Here is a 16,421-nt window from a genome sequence, read left to right on the forward strand (position 1 = left end):
AGGTTAATGTTCCCTTCAATCACCTGTAAAAAAAATCTTCTTTTGGGGGTAAAGAGGTTATCCGCCATGACCCATCACGTACTGTTATCCTTAACTTCTTTAAATTATGGGTACAAAAGTCAGTGAATTCAAGAAAACGAATAAACAAATACATATATATGGTCTTTAGGCATGTTAATGCAGGATATATACAGTAAGGGTTAGGTTACCATAACCTTCACCCACTTTAAAGAAACAAATCGTTTATCTGGAATTGTATTCATAATTAGGGAATATGTTTTGTGAAAACTTTGCACTGAGCAAATGTTTTATTTTTCATAAGTCAGGCACTACAAAAAAGTATTTAAACTATTACTTTAGCCTCCCAAAACTATAGTGCATTTTCGAGAACTGTAGATTCAAGACCTTCTTTTGTGTAGTTCCTCGCTATTCCTACTTTAGTCTAATTACTGCATTTTTCACGTTATAGAATAAATTAAAAAGTCAACATGGAAAGCAAAATCGCCCCATAGTTTCTTCAGCAAATGAGAAGATGTAGGACCACCCACAATCATGTGAAGAGATCCTACTATTCCAATTCCGGGGAGATATACAAAGCTAAAGAATGTTTCAAGCTGCCAGCTCCTACACAGCTTTAAAAGCAGGTTTACTGATCTTTAGATGACAGTACACACTATTCTAATCAGATCAAAGTAATTGTATGTGAATATGCAATACTGAGTAAAGTCAGCTCTGGAGAGAGAGTGACCATTTTACAAAAAATAATAAAAATAACCTTCAGGGGTAAGTAGCCACAGATCAGACTTCCACTTAAGGATTTTCTTTGTGGACAAAGATGCTGGACTATTCCAGTGTGGTTATAGTTCAGTGGGACTTGATATTCCTAGGAGTCAACTTATATTAACTAGTATACTGTAGCTGAGTGGTCATTAAAATGCTTTTACATTAGCTTAAACAATACATTTTTTTTTTTTTGCTCTATGTACTGTACATGTTATGATAAAATTACTCTTGGATTAATTATAATTTTTCATTAATATTGTAGCCATTAGTATTATGAGCAACATATGCTCAGTGCAAAGAAGTGTGGTTTCTTTTAAAGTTCTAGCATCTCTACATATGATGCTCAACTTCAAGATGCATTACAACATACAGTATATTGACTACCTAATTTTTCACCCTTGATGACTTAAGGCCGCGTACACACGGTCGATCCATCCGATGAGAATGGTCCGACGGACCGTATTCATCGGTTCACCGCTGAAGCAGACCGATGGTCTGATGTGCGTACAAACCATCAGTTCAAAAACCGATCCGGTCAGAACGCCGTGACGTAAAACACACGACGTGCTGAAAAAAACGAAGTTCAATGCTTCCAAGCATGCATCGACTTGATTCTGAGCATGCGTGGGTTTTGAACCGATGCTTTTGTGTACTAACCATCGGTTTTGACCGATGGTCAGCCGTCCATCGGTTCGATTTAAAAGCAAGTTCTCTAATTTTTGTCCGAAGGACAACAGACCAATGGGCCGTACACATGGTCGGTTTGGACCAATGAAACTGGACTTCAGGCTGTTTTCATCGATTTGGACCGACCGTGTGTACGCGGCCTTAACTTTCAACATCGGTTGAAGGGACAAGTGTTTTTACCAACTACTGCAGTAAACAGCAGATAGAAAATCAATAAAAGGAAACTCACAGAAATTATATCAACAATGACTATTTATATTTTTAACAGATTTTCTTTTCATTATGTTAAGTGATTTTTCATTTTTAATAATTTCTAAACATACAGAATTTTCTAAACATATTTTGTGATATTATACAATGAATAAGGAACACATCTAATTAGAACGACAATCCTTGTATAAGGAGGATGTAAAAAAAGGACATATACTTTAGACAAATTATGACTAGGAATGAGTTTTGGATCCATATTGAACATGATTGACCAAAACCCAGCCTTGTTGCAGGTCTTTAAACAGGCAAAACCTTTCTATATTTTGCCAATTCAGCAACCTTCCCATCTGGTCTTCTGGATAGTGTAACCAGAAGTCTGTCATTTAGCAGTGTTATAATGGCCACCTCTAAATGACAAATCTTCCTACTTCTTTTTGAAATTGCAAGCAAGCTGTCAGTGATACTGGGTGATGTCATTGACTAAATATGGTAATATTTGGTTAATGACATTGCCCAAATTTCCTGGCACTGTTTACATTCCAGCAGTTATGGTTGTCATTGATACAAAGCTCTTAGAACCTTCAACAGGGCTCAGGCGCAGCTAACAGGCTTCCAGCAGTGAACAGACGTGCGCCAATGCACATGCGCGTGCGCCGATCGTGCAGAGCATACAGTGCACGCTGCCTTGGTCCCCAGGGGCCTTTGAAGGAGGCTCCTACTGTTTAGTCCTTTGCGGTTTGATCTTCAGCTTATCCTGTGACCTGATCCTGAATCTGCACCTTATCTCATACTGACCCGGCTCTCTGACCTCGCTGCTGTCTCCAGTCCTGACCTTTGGCTTCCTTGACCCTGCTCTCTTTATCTGTTTGTCTGATCTTCCAATGCCAAAACCAGCCTGAACTCAGACCATCCTTTTGCCCGCCGTTTCTGCCTGAACTGATCCACTGTGTATTACCTGGCTTCTCTGACCATGCTCCTGCCTGACGTTTGCACCCACGTGCGCCTGTTGCTCCTTGGCGCACCTGCATCCTCAGCATCCTAACCAGTGCACCTGCTCCCACGTGCACCTTCTGTTCCCTGGCACACCAGTATCCAGCTGACCTGCATCCTGCTGACCTGCATCCTCCTGACCTGCATCCAGTTGACCTGCATGCTACTGACTTGCATCCACTGATCTGCATCCTCAGTGCTGCAGCCAGCTCCAGCCTCTTCCAGTGGTAGCCATCTCAGGTCTCAGAGAACTCAGCAGGCACTCTTTCCTTACTGTGCTCCTACGGTCACTGTCCCAACTCCAGTAACCCTGGAACCAGGGCTGTACGAGAGGTCCCCCTCTGCACGTCAGGCTCACCTCCAAGGTATGTGTCACTGGTGATCTTTCATTTGTAATGGGAGTGGGGAGAAAGAACTGACGTGGCACGCGGTTAGCATTGTTGCACATTACAAATTTGTGATTGACGTGCTTGATGTTGGCTTTACACTGTTTTTTTATATTTATTTATTTTAAATTAAGGACATCCGGGTCCGGATATCTGGTGCCCCTCTTATTCTAAACTGAGCTTATAGATTCCAATAATCCTACCCTCTGAAGACCTCCACATTCCTTTTGAGGACAAAATGTGTGGATGAGGTCCTTGTCCCTATTAACATGTGGGAAAGGTGCCTTGCAATGGGGAGGTATGGTCAAACCCCCCTGCAAGGCACCCTCCGAATGTTGAGGGCATGTGAACCGGTATGGTTCAGAGGGGGAGAACCATATGCCCACTGTCCCCACCTATTCTGGATATCCAGGCTGCATGTCTAGATAAAGGTCTAGTTTGAATTGACAAGGAACCCAGTGTTTTTTAGTGAGTGGAACTGGTTTTCTATAACAGTGTGTACTGTCCCCTTAAAAGAAACAAAAATTGGCATGGATTCCCCATAAATATTTTTTTTTATTTTATCTAGTCATGCAGACTGGATGGATACGAAAGGGGGAGCAGTGAGTATGTGGCCTCCTTTCTGAACTATACTGGATCACATGTCCTTAAGATTGGGAGGGTACCTTGCATGGGGATGACACAGCCCCCCCCATCCTCTTTGCAATGCATCTTGGCCCATTGTTGATGGGAAAAAGGGCTTCATCTTACATCCTGTACCCCAAAAGGGATGTGGAGGTCCATGGAATCTATAAGCCCCTTTTAGAATAGAGAGGCTAGCAAATATCCACCACTTAAGTGAATAAGTGCAAGGTACATGGAACCCCTTGTTACTCATTCACAGAGCACAGGAAATTGTAAAAGCATCCACACAATGAAAAAGTATTTTTCTAACAAAAGAATAAAAAATAAACAATGCCCCCAATGTAAATCAAACATTAATCATGTCATTCATTATTCTAGATCCATTGCGTCATTTGGAGGCAGTAGTATAACCACTGCTAAATGACAGATCTCGTGGTTTATTGAAAAACAAAAGATGGCGGGAATTTGTTTTTCAGCATTGGTGTTGCTACTGCTGCTAAATGACAATTCTCTGCCTGCTGTTTATAAACACAAAGTGTCACTTTTATTGGAGTACATTACATTTTTAACTTCATGTGAAAGTTTAAGGTATACCCAAAGCATTTTTTCTTAACCACTTCAGCCCCAGACCCTATTGCTGCTCAATGACCTGGCCCCTTTTTGCGATTCGGCACTGCGTCGCTTTAACTGACAATTGCGCGGTCGTGCGACGTGGCTCCCAAACAAAATTGGCTTCCTTTTTTTTACACAAATAGAGCTTTCTTTTGGTGGTATTTGATCACCTCGGTTTTTATTTTTTGCGCTATAAACAAAAATAGAGCGACAATTTTGAAAAAAAAATGAATATTTTTTACTTTTTGCTGTAATGCATATCCCCAAAAATATATATAAAAAAAGATTTTTTCCTCAGTTTAGGCCGATATGTATTCTTCTACATATTTTTCGTAAAAAAAAGTGCAATAAGCGTTTATTGATTGGTTTGCCAAAAGTTATAGCGTTTACAAAATAGGGCATAGTTTTATGGCATTTTTATTAATAATTTTTTTTTTACTAGTAATGGCGGCGATCAGCGATTTTTATCTAATTACCTAGATCCACTAATATAGTAGAAAGTTTCAGTACCTTTTTGTAAAATGTGTTCAAATTATCTGAATTGGTCAAAACATCCAAACCACAGCCCCAAGTAGACATAACATTTTCCAAATTATGTAAATTATTGATTTTCTACCACTTCAGTCAACATTAATGTGGTTGTAAAGTCATAGTAGGATTACTGCCAGCCCCTCTGTTATACCAAGGTATGTTTGTTTAAAATGATAACGATAAAAACCTTATGTCACATTGTGTGGTCACGTGACTTCCTGCTGCTCTCCTCCCCAATCTGAAGGCTACGGTGGGAGGGACTGAGATCCCCCTGTACTGTCAGCTGGGGGGTCAAGTGACTGATGTGCTGTCCGCTCAGCCCCTCCCACTGTAGCCCTTAGATCAGGAAAGTGCCAGAAGGTCACGTGACCACACAGAGACAATCTGAAAGAAGGTAATTAGAGGCATAATTTAAAAAATAATTACACTGTGTAGTATACTTTGGTATAAAAGAGGGGCTCGCAGTAATCCTTTGCTGACTTTACTGCCAGATAATAGTGACAGGCGGGAAGGGGAGGGGAGGAGATCACTCACACAGGAGCTGACAGGCAGGGAGGAAGGGGGAGAAAGGGAGAGAGAGGAGACCACAGGATGACGGAGGCATGTAAACTGACCACAGGATCATGGATCAGCAGTCAAAATTAACATAGTCAGTTTACTTAGGGGGACACAGGAACAGGCAGGATCAACCAGGTTTTTTACAGCATGGAAAGGGACAGGTTAGACAACACAAGCATCATGCTGCTTAACCTGCTTTAAAGGAACATGATTACTTTGTTTAGGGTTACAACCTCTTTAAATCACAAATATAAAAACATTATTGAAAGTAGACTTGTAAAACTCAATAGAACAGTTGGCCATATTTACTGGAATTATTCTTCAGTGAGCCATATTATGGGGTTGATTTACTAAAACTAGAGAGTGCAAAATCTGGTGCCGTTGTGCATGGTAGCCAAACAGCTTCTAACTTCAGCTTGTTCAAATAAGCTTTGGAAAAAAAAAACGTGGACACTGATTGATTTCTATGCAGAGCTGCACTTGATTTTTTTAACTCTCCAGTTTTATTAAATCAACCCTTATGTCTCTTGAGGGTCATTCTTACCCAATGACACAGCTTGGACCATGCTACTATGCTGGCATGTGATCATCAGTGAGGAGCTACAAGTAGAAGGAGTGTCCCTCTGGGACCTTGAACTTTTGATTTTTAGGATGTACTGAATATCCTGCGACTCAGGTTATAACCACATTTTACATGCCATCTGAGATTCTTCTGGGCTGGTTGATAATTGAGTGAATTAATGTGACAAGGGTGTCTCCCACATCTGAATAGATATGCGATTCCCAAGTTGGCTGGCAAGTCACAGAAGTAAATCTATAGAACATAACCCCTACTGTTCCCCTGAGGAAGCCCTTATGGGAGAAACGCTTTTGGAGTTGCTTTGTACACTGGTTACTTTTCTGGTCTAGATTTTGACAGTGTTATTTTTGGTACCAATACATACATGTGTTGGTAATGCATTTAATTTTTTGTAAGAATTTGAGAGATTATCTTTTGTGACTATTAGAATGAAGCTTGCCAAACTGTCTACACTTTTCAATGCAGGGATGTAAGCATCCCAGTTTCATATGCTTATCAAATAAAGCTGTTAGTTTTATTTATGTGGTTTCATCTATTGTTTTTGGAGACCAACCACCTTTAAAGTCCTGTTCCATGTCTGAGTTGTTTGGGTTTTTTGTTGAAATCGGTATATAAAGCATTAGAGGATGTGGTGGTATACCCTGGATATAATCCTAAATAAGTTATGTTACATCCATGAAGAAAATAAAGCACTTTGGTACTTAACATTATAGTAATAACATCTTATCTCAGAGAATACAGACACAAAATGTTTTCTTAAATATGACATTACAAACTTATGCTAGGAAGTGTAGTTTTTATCACCAGAGCTGAGACTAGGTTTAGGGGGTTTATTTTGTCAACCTTGAAAATGCTACAGAACACAGTTGTGATATGAGGTCTGGTAAGAGGGATCACTGAATGTTGTATATGACAAAGAAATTAATACTCCAAAAAGCTGAGGGGTAGCCAGACCAACCACTGACAGGAACAGGCTTTATTCAGCTTTCAAATCTCACTGTGCCCATTGCATGCCTCACCTCACTGTGCCTATTGCATGCCTCACCTCGCTGTGCCCATTCCATGCGTCACTTCACTGTACCCATTGCATGCCTCACCTCACTGTGCTCATTGCATGCCTCACCTCACTGTGCCCATTCTATGCCTCACTTTCTCCATACCTGATTATTCGTGACATGCAGGCGTCCACTGTAAAAAAGACACGCATCCGCCTTGACCTGTTCTGTGATAGGCGGAAAACTCAGTTTCCCAGCAGAGACTGTGTTCAGTGTTCCGCCTATCATGGACGTCCTCTCATCCTCGGCCTCGGACGAGAGGACTTCCCTGATAGGCGGAACACTGAACACAGTTTCTGCTGGGAAACTGAGTGTTCCACCTATCACAGAACAGGACGAGGCCGGGCTTTTTTACACCAGATGCCTGCAGTCTGACTCTGCATGTCTCGGCTTCTCAGTATATAATGGCAAAACACCCGGCGTATAAGACGACCCCCGATTTTTGGGGGACATTTTTAAGTATAAAAGGTCATCTTATACGCTGGAAAATACAGTATGTTTCTGAGAGTAATAAAGACAAAAAAAGGACTGTATATGGCTAAAAAATACACATTTTACAAGCCTAACTAAAGGGAAAAGTTAATCTATACCAACTCTTCCTTATCCAACCCCTTTACTTGCCCGTTTTATTAGAAGTACACCATATATTTGATACCTCAGATGCAGACTTGTTTTTAACCAAGTGCTATGGCCTGACTACATAATATTCTAAGTTTTTGAAGTCTGTTGTTGAAAATGATTTAAATACTATAGGTAAGAATACAAATAGAGTGATAACTTCAATGTGCTAAAATAGCTGATTTATTAATTTGAAACGTATCAAAAGTTACAACAAGACAGCCCTGCATTCCTCCTATACACACATGCATCCAACCATTCCTGAATTAACAAACTTAGATTACCCCGTAAAATCCACACATTCTTTTTAAATCTTCTTCTAATTTTGCTAGCCACTGGCCCATGCATAAGTTTCTAGTATATTCAGTGGTCAGATTTTTCTAAAAACCTTTAATTGTATGGATAACCAACTATTGAAACTACAATTTACTAAGTGGAACATAACTAATAATATAAGCTTTCTTTTATTCTATCACCTGCAGCCACTGAATCTACTCCGATGTTTGAACAATATGATTCACTTTCAACTATTGGTGTAGAATTTTAAAAAATATAAACCGATAGATTTATTAACTTACCCGGCTGAATAACTATAGTCATGTTATATTGCCCTCTTTAAAATATATGTGCAATCATGCCAACAAATACTGACTTTGATAGTTAGTACTAAAATAATAGTATCTATAGTATAAATTATTGCAGCTCAAAGTAAATACAATTGACATGACATATTTTACAAACGAAACATCTGTGGCACTATAGCTTTCTATATTTTTTCTTTCTTTTCATCCATCTGAAAAAAAAATAAAAAAATTGCAAGGTTTATTTTCTTCAGCAGAAAATTATGAAACGTTTTTTGCTGTATGGTTGTGTGTATGGTTACAGGTGCTAAGTACAGCTGTTAATTGTTCCTTTAAAACTTGATGTGTATGGTTACAGGGGCTAAGTACAGCTGTTAATTGTTCCTTTAAAACTCTACAGTCCTAAAAAAAATAGTGATTTTTATTTAATTACCTGTAAACTTATTTGTGTTGATTCTCTACTGTATAAATCTTTTAACAAAGTAGCTAAAATGCAAACTAGTAATTGTTTTAAAAAAAATGCAGTTTATACTTGGTGTACAAATACCAGGCTTATCTGTTGTTGCAACTATTTTCGAGTGTAAAAATCAAAGTGAAATCATATTGCGTCGCTAATCACATAAACTATTTATCCACTCCAGCATGACTACAGGTGGTGATGCAAATATCAGTAACTTCTTCCCCTTTAATAAATAATAAAAAAATTGTACTTTACTGCATCAGTATACAGTACAGAAAAACATAGCCAGAAGCACGTTATTATTTGCAGCAGGAAAGTACACTTTGGTAAAAACATCATTGGATAATAAGTTGTAATATATTTCCTACAGTGCTTGAAAGCATTGTAACACACTTGCATAGCTTTCTGGCACAAAGAGGTGAAATGCAGATCATGCAGGTTAACATGTCCTAAGAATGTGTTTTCGACCTTAATTACCCCTTATTGATATTATTAACTCCTACATTTATACATTTGCAAATGAAAATATTAATAATTTTAGTTTAAAATGTTCTTTGAAGACATAAAAAAAATTGAATTTACATAAATAGATAGATAGGGTTTTAGGAATCAAAATATCAACAATGTCTTGTCAACTTTTCTTTGGTGCAAAACACACAAACACATGCCCTCATTCACACATGTTCACACACACTCACATATGCATACACACATTCAAATATGCATACGCACACATGCTCACTTTTTTTGCCCTTTTTAGGCAAGGTACACAAAGGTACCTCTGCCCATAAGTTATACTCATTTGAATCAAACTGTTTTACTGTATGCACATACATCATGGCACAGGCACTTTTGGATATCCCACTGTATAAACATACTACCTGAATTAACATTTATGACTTCCTATAAAGTCAGGTAGTGAAGCATTAGAAGATTTTTTTTATATATATATATATGAAATACATGTATTCTAAATTGATTAAGCAGAGAATAACTATGCAGCATATTTGTTTATTAAAGTTTATTCACAATGATAACTGTCTTCTCCCTGTTTTGAAAACATGCAATAAAATATTAAATGCAACACCAATAGTTAGGAGCACATCCTGTATATATATATATATGTATATATATATATATATATATATATATATATATATATATACACACACACACACACACACACACAAAGAGTATGTACATATATATGTATAGATAGGTAGATAGATAGATAGATAGATAGATAGATAGATAGATAGATAGATAGATAGATAGATAGATAGATAGATAGATAGATAGATAGATAGATAGATAGATAGATAGATAGATAGATAGATATCAGATTCCAGTTTAAAAACATACACGTTTTATTTCACATGTATCAAGTCAACAGCTTCAGTGTATAAAGCCAAAGTACTGAAACTAAAATTGAGTATTAAGCATGTTATTCAGTAGAGTACAGATTATGTTTCCTGCTTGCAGAATATTACAGCTAATCCTAAAATCATATTAACAATCAAAGCCCTTGTATTTCTTGCTAAGAAGTAGCAAGTGATACAATAGTTTACTTTTTCATTTCAAGAGCATTGCATTAAATAGTTTGGTAGTACCTTGGTGATTTTATTTGAGTGAATTTACCATTTTGCCATTCGCAATAGTGTGTGTGCGGAAGAGAAAAAGTAACACTTTTGCAAAACCTAGTAAAAAAACTAGTAAAAACCAGACACAAGAACTATTGACATACATTAAACAGCTACTACATCCCAGTAGTTTATTATTTCTGAAAACTATTGTATCATTGACCAGGATAAATCTTTTATATGATGTTCTGAGGTTTTAGGACATTAGTAGGCAAACACACATTTTTATAGAGGATCATTTAATTCATACTGTATGTTTTTTTTTTAAATGTTGCAGGAATACAAATGTATCAGGGTAACAAGGTAATTAGAATATTAACTACAACAAAAACATCAATATTTAAAAAGCATTTTATAATAATACCAATTATATCAAATACGTTTAAGATATTGAGAATTTTTTTAATAGATATTAAACGTTTAAATTCTTTCCCTGATAAAGCGTCAGCAATAGATATAATAATGGATTTGTTTAAAAAAATGACAGGTGATGATTTAACTGGATAGCTACAAATCCTGCAATATTAAGGCAAGTTATTGTCCAAATGTTGTTGACTATATTAGGCACATATCTGTAAAGAAATATGCTGTGTTGCAAGTACCCTAACTACATAATTTATTGTTTTCTTGTTATACTTTATATATAGGTCATGATAGCAGCACATTCCATATGTGACATACATACAAATATGGTAACCTTATATAATAAAGGCTGGTACCTCATCAGTCTTTAAATTAGAAAAAAAAACCTACAATTTGCAGAGTAACCAAATTATCAAAACTAGTAAAGCAACTCTTAATGAGCAGAACCATTAACAATTTTCTGACTGTGGACTACGTTCACAAACCTTGGTCACCTTGTTAGCACAGAATGAGGTGTTCAATCAAGAGACTGGGAATTGGAAGTACCAGGGCACATTTTTTTCCTGAGTGGTGATTACAAAGGCATGAGTGTGAGTGCCAAAGTAACAGTCTTCTACACTGCAGGAAGCTGAGAAACCTTCAAGGCTGCATTTGTAAATCAGCCTTGATGATTACAGCAGTCACAAGCAAAGAGCAGGGAAACAATGATGTTCACTAGTCTTTCACTACTTTAATTTGATTCTGCAGATGAACAAAGTAATAAATGGAAATTCAGCCACATTGCTCTTACACTACACTGTATGGATTAACCCTATCAGCATCATTACAGAGTTACTTTAAACAAGACACATATTAACACGTTTGCATTGATTTGAACACACTGTCAGATATTAAGAGGGAGATTGGATGGCAGTAATATTTGTCAGGCTCTGTGGGTGATAAAATGTTGACTTTATTTATTTTTTATTTAGGTGTTCTGAATTAAAAATAAATAAATAAAAGGAATAACATTACATACACCAGAACATCTTTATGAACCTAAACATTTATATATAAACTAAACCAAAACACATTTGTTTTATATACTTAAATATTGTTTTATATAATATATATATATATATATATACATATATATATATATATATATACAACATTTAGGAAATCCAGAATTTCCAGGAAAAATAACAGATGCTCAGGAAAGTGGAGTTCATATGCTGTGTAAACAAAGCTGAACTAATTGAAGCCTAAAAAAGAAAGGGTGAGAATAACATTGTTTGTTATGTAGTAAATTAGTAAATGTTCCAATGTACACAACGATTACACATAAAACATTTAAACTTACTATTTACAGTCCATTAACACAAATGTCTAAACTCATTGCCTTGAAAGGAGAAAGGAGTCCAATAAAGGCAATAATAATGTAAGATAGATAGATAAATAGATAGATAGAGAGATAGAGAGATAGAGAGATAGAGAGATAGAGAGATAGAGAGATAGAGAGATAGAGAGAAAGAGAGATAGATAGAAAGATAGATAGATAGATAGATAGATAGATAGATAGATAGATAGATAGATAGATAGATAGATAGATAGATAGATATGTTTTAGAAAGTTTTTGTCTTTTTTTTAAGAAAAGAAAATTTATTTACCAACTTTGAAGTATAAAAATGGCGTGAAAGGGTAACACTATCCAAAACAAAAACACATAAATAGTAATAATATAAAAAATAAAAAGTACATATACGTTTCAGTTAAGGGTGTAAGATAAATTTGTCAGAATCTCATTATCTGGTCTTTAGTAGGATTTAGAAACAACACAGTGGGCTAAAATTGATTAAAGTTTCTTTGTTAATGCACGCTGAAATGTAGCATACATTGATAAACTGTAATTATCAGTAAACGTTTAGCTAGTAAACATTGGTCAGAAGTAATTAACAAGTACTGGGTAGGCATTTAATTAAGGGCTGGCTCAAATAAGGCAAAAGTAATCTAATAACCCTTTCATACAACAGAGCTTTACAACAGAAATTACAGTAAAATACGATTTAAAATAAAATACGGTTTAATTGTGAGCAATGCCAAGGTGCATAATAGGTCTTATGATAAAAATAAGATAATTGTAGTCAATAATGACTTCATCCAAAATATATCTATAGCATATTCTGTTTACAAATGTAATTTTGCTTTGGAATTACATACTAAATATGTGTCTCAGTGTGTATTATAAACATATATCACTTTTAAAAGCAAATATTTTTTTTTTTTCCATTTTGATATTTAATATTCTAGGAGGGATAGAAATTATGTTAACACCAGCACATTTTGCTTAAGAGCCACAGTGCTTTTTGCAGGTCTGTCTTTAAAGTATTGCCAGACTCAGCAGGGTTTGTTGTTCATAGTTTATAAATGATGAGTAACATAAGTTCAAAGTGCAGTAGCAACATTACAATGGCCATGTGTGTTTGTTTTACCTGTGAAACACATGCAAACAGTATGGGCTTTTCAGATTTTATTAATAATAAGAATGCTGCATGTAGAGGGCGCTGTTGCTCATAAATTCAAAGGGCTTCACCTAACAAAAACCTTTGCTGGATAGTCTGGTGTTTATATTTTTATTAGCTCTTACTAAATTATCAGTGCTATTCTTGGCACATAAATTCTAGGTTCTTATTTCTGCTGTTGGGTCTATTGAAATAAATCTCATATGGTCTTTGAATGTGGTTTGTTAAATTATTTTTCTAAAGACAAACGCTTGGCATTAGATTCGCTCAAGATGTTTGTGCATATTGCAGTGTTTCTGTTCTCTACACTATGTTAACAACCACATCGATAGCACAGGATAGCACAGGAGGTTGTGTATATTTATTTCAGCTATTACAAGTCACAAACTTTACATTAAGAACATACAAGTGTGAGTGTTCAGTTGGGAGCACTACTTTAAATAAACATGTGAGTTACAGAGAAAGAGTTAAGAAGAACATTTATTTTTTTGTTTTAGTGATTAAGATTGGAATAATTCTGTAATTAACCTATATATTCCATCAGATTTGAATATTTAAATTGGGCAGCACTGTTATAGGTTGCTCAACTGAAAATGATTCTAAATAAATTAAAAATTAAAGTGCCTTTTGTCTGCTTATCTACCTCAATACTCCATGCCGAGCTGGCAGCTCTGTTCAAGATGCACATTGGCCCTGGACTAATGTAAATTAACAGCATCCAAACAAATCCTGACATGGTATTGAAATCCTGGGCAAATGAGACAGTGGAAGTGAAAACAGCCCCACAGGTCCACACAGAATAAAAAAAAAAATCTCCTTTGATCTCAAACACTTTTAACCTTTCTTCTTACCTAATGCTAGGAAAATTTGGCAGTATATGAGAAAGTCTACAGCACAAAAGTGAATGGAACAACCTACAAACAGACAGTGTCTAAGGCGTGAAATATTTTCTGCTAGACAGTAAAAAATTAATTATGTCGGCTGGATATATGAAGCTGTCAGCGTGCTGTCACAGGAGATTTTTTTTTTTAATTTTCAACAGTTGCCTAGTTAGACTTCCCAGGAATTATGTTTTATTAATTTTTAATGCACTGCCAGGTATTTGTCAAAACTGAAAAAATTATAGAGGGTGGTGCAAGATTCAGCAAATGTGTGGTAATGCATGGTCTTTCCAGCTAGCTAAACATGGTATGGTTAGATTGTTGAGCCGGAGTTAAACATTAGTGGCGTCTAAAGTAAAAATCTTACCTGAATCTGAAATACCAAAGTCCAGAGGATATCATGTGTTAAATAGGACACAATAAAAGTCCTGCAAAGATTTCTATATGGGAGCAATGTTACACTGTTTGCTGAACACCCAAATGTGGATCATGTAGATAGGACACATTCTAATGTTCTGTGCAGCAGGAAATTTGCCTCTTCAGTTGTGTGCAGCTTTTGAAGTGCTGCCTAAAAATCAGCCTAGGGCTTCAAAGAGAAGGGATTATAGCTTTTATCAAGCAATTAATATGGCTGTAACTCAGAATGTCAGCACCTGATGACTAAACAGGGTGGACAGTACATTAGGGGGTCAAGAGCTAGCTTCATGTTGAGTTGGCATTCATAAAAAAATAATAGATGAGCGTAAGAAATTTTTGGGGATTTTTTGAAATGGACTATGTGCAAATGTAAACTTAAAGCACAGGCCTCTGCTCTATTAGCTGCAGAGCAAGCCGACTTTAACATGTTTTATCCACCTAGATTATTTTAATCGGCCACCAACTGTTAAGGAGAAAGGCGTGTCATTAGAAGAAAGCTATTCCTTGCCTCTTAACATAGTTCAGATGGCAGACTGCTAGAAGCCCTTGCTGTTCTCAGAGTTCAAGGGTTCAAAATTGGTCAGCATATTACACAACAGCCAATCAGCAGGACATTGCAGCAGGAATTTAAACAATATGAACTGCTGTTGAAGCTAGACAAATACCTTATGGGTAGTAATTATAAATTCACAAGGCATATGTAGGCAGAGGAATACAATATGCAAAATCTTACTTGTAGTTATTGTTCTTTGCTCCATAAATAAGTTAGTGTAATTGATCTGTAAAGCTCAAAGTTGTCAGGGGTCAGGATGTATTTCTTGCATGTAATAATGGTGTGTGTAAGAGATACATGAAATCACCTAGAAAGGTAAGGAAGTATGTAAAATTCAAATTTTTCTGTGACATTATAGTCCCTGATATTGAGACACAATTACTCTAGGCATATGTAATCATAATATGCTAACATTTAACCACTTAAGACCCAGACCATTATGCAGGTTAAAGACCTTGCCCCTTTTTGTGATTCGACACTGCGTCGCTTTAACTGACAATTGCGCAGTCGTGCGACGTGGCTCCCAAACAAAATTGGCGTCCTTTTTTCCCCCACAAATAGAGCTTTCTTTTGGTGGTATTTTATCACCTCTGCGGTTTTTATTTTTTGCGCTATAAACAAAAATAGAGCGACAATTTTGAAAAAAATTCAATATTTTTTACTTTTTGCTATGATAAATATGCCCAAAAAAGATATAAAACACATTTTTTTCCTCAGTTTATTCCTAAACGTATTCTTCTACCTATTTTTGGTAAAAAAAAAATGGAATAAGTGTTTATCGATTGGTTTGCGCAAAATTGATAGCGTTTACAAAATAGGGGATAGTTTTATGGCATTTGTATTAATATTTTTTTTTACTACTAATGGCGGCGATCAGCAATTTTTTTCATGACTGCGACATTATGGCGGACACATCGGACAATTTTGACACATTTTTGGGACCATTGTCATTTTCACAGCGAAAAGTGCTATAAAAATGCACTGATAACTGTGAAAATGACAATTGCCGTTTAGGAGTTAACCACTAGTGGGCGCTGAAGGGGTTAAGTGTGACCTCATATGTGTTTCTAACTGTAGGGGGCGGGTCTGGACTTGTGACGTCAGTGATCGTCTTTCCCTATATCAGGGAACAGACGATCACTGACATTGCCACAGTGAAGAACGGGGAAGGTGTGTTCACACACACCTCTCCCCGTTCTTCAGCTCCTGTGACCGATCGCAGGACACCGGCGGCGATCGGGTTTGCGGGTCCCGCTTCGGACTGGGTGGCCGTGCCGTGCCATTTTGCTGACGTATATCGGCGTGAAGGGGTCCTTAAGTGGTTACAAGTAACCACATGTCTAGCACTCTGACCTTGCAGCAATGGTATCCTGCGTCCAGGTTCCCCTCAG

This window comes from Rana temporaria, chromosome 4 (assembly GCF_905171775.1).
Source record: "Rana temporaria chromosome 4, aRanTem1.1, whole genome shotgun sequence".
Taxonomy (NCBI): domain Eukaryota; kingdom Metazoa; phylum Chordata; class Amphibia; order Anura; family Ranidae; genus Rana; species Rana temporaria.